Here is a 6,355-nt window from a genome sequence, read left to right as displayed (position 1 = left end):
TATCGAGCAGTGAACTCGAGACTGCCATGGCAGCATACAGGGACAAACTTCCACAACAGTTTATAGCACAACATCCCTTCATGCAATCAAATGCACAATGAACAGCAAATCAAAGCAGAGTGATAGTTAAATAACAATAATAAATAAATAATAGAAAGATAGATACTTTATTAATCCCAAAGGAAATTACACGGTCACAGCAGCATTACAAGTGCACAGATATACAAATATTAGAAGTAAGAAAGAATAAAAACAAAAGTACCTGAAACAGACTAACAGGAGGTCAATACTCTAGCAGGGAAGACAGTGGAACAAAAATGGCAGGTATTTCTGGGAATAATGCAGAAGGCGCAGGATCGGTTCATTCCAAAGAGGAAGAAAGATCCTAAGGGGAGTAAGGGGCGGCCGTGGCTGACGAGGGAAGTAAAGGGCAGTATAAAAATAAAAGAGAAGAAGTATAACATAGCAAAGATGAGCGGGAAACCGGAGGACTGGGAAGCTTTTAAAGAGCAACAGAAGATAACAAAAAAGGCAATACGCCAAGAAAAAATGAGGTACGAAGGTAAACTAGCCAAGAATATAAAGGAGAATAGTAAAAGCTTCTTTAGGTATGTGAATAGCAAAAAAAATAGTTAAGACCAAAATTGGGCCATTGAAGACAGAAACGGGTAAATTTATTATGGGAAACAAGGAAATGGCAGATGAGTTGAACAGGTACTTTGGATCTGTCTTCACTAGGGAAGACACAAACAATCTCCCAGATGTAATAGTGGCCAAAGGAACTAGGGTAAAGGATGAACTGAAGGAAATTTATATTAGGCAAGAAACGGTGTTGGATAGACTGTTGAGTCTGAAGGCTGATAAGTCCCCGGGACCTGATGGTCTGCATCCCAGCGTACTTAAAGAGGTGGCTCTAGAAATCGTTGACGCATTGGTAATCATTTTCCAATGTTCTATAGATTCAGGAACAGTTCCTGCTGATTGGAGGGTGGCTAATGTTGTCCCACTTTTCAAGAAAGGAGGGAGAGAGAAAACAGGGAATTATAGACCGGTTAGCCTGATGTCAGTGGTGGGAAAGATACTGGAGTCAATTATAAAAGAGGACATTACGACACATTTGGATAGCAGTAGAAGGATCAGTCCGAGTCAGCATGGATTTATGAAGGGAAAATCATGCTTGACTAATCTTCTGGAGTTTTTTGAGGATGTAACTATGAAAATGGACAAGGGAGAGCCAGTGGATGTAGTGTACCTGGACTTCCAGAAAGCTTTTGATAAAGTCCCACGTAGGAGATTAGTGGGCAAAATTAGGGCACATGGTATTGGGGGCAGAGTACTGACATGGATTGAAAATTGGCTGGCTGATAGGAAACAAAGAGTAATGATTAACAGGTCCCTTTCGGAATGGCAGGCTGTGACCAGTGGGGTACTGCAAGGTTCGGTGCTGGGACCACAGCTGTTTACAATATACATTAATGATTTAGATGAAGGGATTAAAAGTAACATCAGCAAATTTGCTGACGACACAAAGCTGGGTGGGAGTGTGATATGTCAGGAGGATATTATGAGAATGCAGGGTGATTTGGACAGGTTGGGTGAGTGGGCAAATGTATGGCAGATGCAGTTTAATGTGGATAAATGTGAGGTTATCCACTTTGGTGGCAAGAACAGGAAGGCAGATTACTATCTAAATGGAGCCAAGTCAGGAAAAGTGGAAGTACAACGAGATCTAGGTGTTCTTGTACATCAGTCAATGAAAGCAAGCATGCAGGTACAGCAGGCAGTGAAGAAAGCTAATGGCATGCTGGCTTTTATAACAAGAGGAATTGAGTATAGGAGTAAAGAGGTCCTTCTGCAGCTGTACAGGGCCCTGGTGAGACCCCATCTGGAGTATTGTGTGCAGTTTTGGTCTCCAAATTTGAGGAAGGACATTCTTGCTATTGAGGGAGTGCAGCGTAGGTTCACAAGGTTAATTCCCGGAATGATGGGACTGTCATATGTTGAAAGATTGGAGCAACTGGGCTTGTATACACTGGAATTTAGAAGGATGAGAGGGGATCTGATTGAAACATATAAGCTTATTAAGGGATTGGACACACTGGAGGCAGGAAGCATGTTCCCGCTGATGGGTGAGTCCAGAACTAGAGGCCACAGTTTAAGAATAAGGGGTAGGCCATTTAGAACAGAGATGCGGAAAAACTTTTTCACCCAGAGAGTGGTGGATATAGATAGATAGATAGATAGATAGATACTTTATTCATCCCCATGGGGAAATACAACTTTTTTCCAATGTCCCATACACTTGTTGTAGCAACAAGAATGCTCTGCCCCAGAAGGCAGTGGAGGCCAAGTCTCTGGATGCATTCAAAAGAGAGTTAGAGCTCTTATAGATAGCGGGGTCAAGGGATATGGGGAGAGGGCAGGAACAGGGTACTGATTGTGTATGTTCAGCCATGATCACAGTGAGTCGCAATGCTGGCTAGAAGGGCCGAATGGCCTACTCCTGCACCTACTGTATATTGTCTATTATCACTTCCCTGGCTATAGATTGATTCATTATAGAGCCTAATGGCTCAGAGTATGTCTTCGTCTATTACTAAAAGTGCTCCACTGTTCAGCCAAGGTGGCATGCTGAGGGTGAGAAACATTGTCCAGAATTTCCGGGATTTTCTAGAGGGTCTTTTGTTCTACCACAGCCTCCAGTGTGTCCAGTTTGATTCCTATAACAGAGCCAGCCTTTCTAATCAGTTTATTAAGCCTGTTGGCATCGCCCATGTTGCCACGGCATAGATAATCGTACTGGCGTGAACAGACTCTAAACTATGTGAAGGAGAGGCTTGCATACTCCAAATGACCTCAGTCTACTCAGGAAGTAAAGGCGACTCTGGCCCTTCTCGTACACAGCCTCTGTGTTGGTGCTCTACTCAAGTCTGTCATCCAGGTGCACTCCCAGGTACTTGTGGGTCCTCACCACATCCACATCATCACCATCAATAGTAACAGGGAGAAGTGCAGGCTTAGTCTTCTTAAAGTCCATAACCATTTCCTTTGTTTTACCGCTGCTGAGCTGCACCATTTGACAAAGTCCTCCACCAGGGCCCTGTATTCATCCTCCCATCCCCCCTTGATACACCCAACTATTGCTGAGTCATCAGAGAATTTCTGCAGATGACATGACTCAGTGTTGTACCTAAAGTCCGAGGTGTACGGAGTAAACAGGAAGGGTGCCAATATAGTCCCCGGTGGGGCCCCATTGCTGCTTTTAGCCACACAGCTCTGAAGCTGCTCAAACTGTGGTCGTGCATATATCGAGGACGTGAGACGAATAGTCCTTGAAAGTGAGTTCATAGTTTGTGAGAACAGTTCAGCAATGTGGGCAAGTGAAGTTATCCCCTCTGGTTCAAGAGCCTGATGGTTGAGGGGTGGTAACTGTTGCTGAACGCTGGTAGTGTGAGCCCCGAGACTCCGGGACCTTTTCCTGATGACAGCATTGAGCATGACCTGGGTTGTAGGAGTCCATAATGATGGATTCTGCTTTCCTGCGACAACGCTACTCGCATTGGTGTTCAAAGGTGGGGAGGGTTTAACCCGTGACAGACTGGGACGTGGCTTTTTGTGACTCTCTGTTCAAGGGTCTTGGTGCTTCCATACCAGTCTGTGATGCAACCAGTCAATATACTCGCCACCGCACACCTATAGAAGAATGTTAAAGTTTTAGATGTCATGCCGAATCCTCGCAAACCTCTAAGGAAGCGGAGGCACTGCCATGCTTTCTTCGTAATTGCATTTACATGCCGGGCCTGGGGCAGGTTTTCTGAAATGATGACACCAAGGAATTCAAAATTGCTCATCCTCTCCACTTCTGAACCCTGCTAAAGACTGACTCATGGGCCTACAGCTTCTTCCTCCTGCAGTCCACAACCTTGGTCTTGCTGACATTAAGTGGCTGTTGTTGTGGCGCCACTCAAACAGATTTTCAATCTCTCTCCTATATGCTGAGTGGCAACCACCTTCGATTTGGCCAATGACAGTGGTGTCATTGGCAAACTTAAATATGTCTTTGAACCTGTACTTAGCCACAGTCACACGCGGGAAGTGAGTAGAGCAGTGGACTAAGGACACAGACTTGTGTGTACCTGTGCTGATGGACATGTAGAGGAGATGTTGCCAATTCGAACTAACTGGGGTCTGCAAGTGAGGAAATAGAGGGTCCAATTGGACAAGGGGGTATTAAGGCCAAGGTCTTTAGAGTTATTGATTAATTTTGAAGGGATAATAGTACTGAATGCCGAGCCGTCGAAAGAGCATTCTGATGTGCGCACCTCTACTGCCCAGACGTTCCAGGGCTGAGTGAAGAGCCAATGAAATGGCACTTGCCGTGACCTGATGCGCCGATTAGCAATTTGAAGTGGATCCAAGTCACTTCGCAAGGAGGATTTGATATGTTACATCACCAACCTCTCAAAACACATTCACTGTGGTGTAAGTGCTACTGGACGATAGCAATTGAGGAAGTTTACCAAGTTCTTCTTAGGCATCGGTATAACTGAAGCCTGTTTGAAGTAGGTGGGCACCTGAGGCTGTCGAAGCGAAACCTTAAAGATCTCAGTGAACACTCCAGCCAGTTGATCTGCACAGGTCTTTAGTACACGGCCAGATAACCCATCTGGGTGGGCTGGGTATTTTCCGTGGATTCACCCTCCTGAACGATGCTCTCACGTCGGCATCAGAGGCTGAAATCACAGGGTTATCGCGGGCTGTGGGAGTGCGTGTTTGTTCCTCCACGTTTTGACGGTCAAAGCGAGCATTGAGCTCATCTGGAAGTGTTGCCTTCTTGTCACCTATGTCACAAACCCGAGAATATCTGCAGGTGCTGGAAATCTAAAGCAACAGACAAAAAATGCAAACCTGCAGGCCAGGCAACATCTATGGAAAAGATGAAACGTTCGACAGGTCCTAATGAAAGGTCTCGGCCCGTAATGTCGATTGTTTTCTATAGATGCTGCCTGGCCTGCTGAGTTCCTCCAGCACTTTGTGTGTGTTGTGTCACCTATGTCGCTTGATTTCACTTTGTAGGAGGTGATAGCATTCAAGCCCTGTCACATCTGTTCAGCATCCTTCAATATTTCAAGTTCAGCCCGGAATTGCCATTTCCCCCGTAAGATGGCTTTCCGGAGATGGTACCTGGACCACTTATAACTTTCTTAGTCACCGGACTTGATTGCTTCCGATCTGCCCTCAGCAGACTGCGATCTCACGGCACAAGCAGGGCTTCTGGTTGGGGAAGATCAGAAAATCTCAGCTGATCGACAGCATTTTGATTCACGTAGGCTCCGAGTCCCACAACTGACCCACAAAAAAAACTTCTCGCGCTCAAAGGAAGATGATCAAGGCGCTGTATGTGTTGTGGCCCCAAAGGTGCCATATGAGAAAGCTTCGACATATTATACGGGCTTAATCTTATTTTAACTGTTATTTAATCACTTTAGGTCCTCTGATCTCCCTGTATCAGAGATATTCCCTTCGTTCTCCCAGCTCCCATTTTTTTCTGCGACCGACAACCAACATGAAGAAGAGTTTGCAATATCAACTATTTCTCTTGTTTTAGCAAATAAAAGGAAGTGAGGCATTTTATATTTAATGAAACCAGTAACACACTTTATTTAACTCTAAAACCTAAACACAAAAACGCGCTATAAAAGTTCTTACGTAACAACGTCATCACGTCAGACACCAGCCTCTTAAAGCGAAACCCCCACTCAAAGGTGGTGTTTGTGAATTATGTAGTTTCCCCAATTATGTTACCACAAATACCGACTAATTAGCTGATTTCAGCATTTTATGATTTCTAAATACGATAAATACTGGAAATCTTAAATTAAAATAATATTTAAATATTGGCAAATCAATGTTCTTTATCCTCATTCTAAATATACAGACGATTACCTGAGAATGAAAACATACTGTATGTACAGTGTTTCACTAGAATTAAAAGTAGCCGCGCCCAACGTGGGGCTCGAACCCACGACCCTGGGATTAAGAGTCCCATGCTCTACCGACTGAGCTAGCCGGGCTCTGAATAGAACACCAGACGCACTATTCTAATGAGAAATTACGTTAGTTTCATGATCTTTAGATTATGATTTGGGCAGTATTTTAATTCGCGTCCTTGGCTGTTCCGACGTCGCCGCTAGGATACCGCCCGTGTGAATGACGGAGCATGAAATAAATATTGCGAGAGAAAAATACATAAAATTAAACGTTTAAAATAAGCAGTAGTTAAGCCTCTCAAGGAAGAAAAAGTAAGTCCTTCGAGCCGGAATCGAACCAGCGACCTAAGGATTTCTCTGTACGT

General features: G+C 44.4%; 1 non-coding gene across 1 annotated transcript; it reads right to left on the bottom strand.

The window, feature by feature from the left end:
• Positions 1 to 6,001: 6,001 nt before the first annotated feature.
• trnak-cuu (transfer RNA lysine (anticodon CUU)) lies at positions 6,002 to 6,074 on the bottom strand. Its single transcript has one exon. It is a non-coding gene; the product is annotated as a tRNA-Lys (tRNA).
• Positions 6,075 to 6,355: the final 281 nt, after the last annotated feature.

Source organism: Hemitrygon akajei, chromosome 3 (genome assembly GCF_048418815.1).
Source record: "Hemitrygon akajei chromosome 3, sHemAka1.3, whole genome shotgun sequence".
Classification (NCBI taxonomy): Eukaryota; Metazoa; Chordata; class Chondrichthyes; order Myliobatiformes; family Dasyatidae; genus Hemitrygon; species Hemitrygon akajei.
Note: the sequence above shows the minus strand (reverse complement) of the source record. Positions and strands in the feature narration are given on the sequence as shown.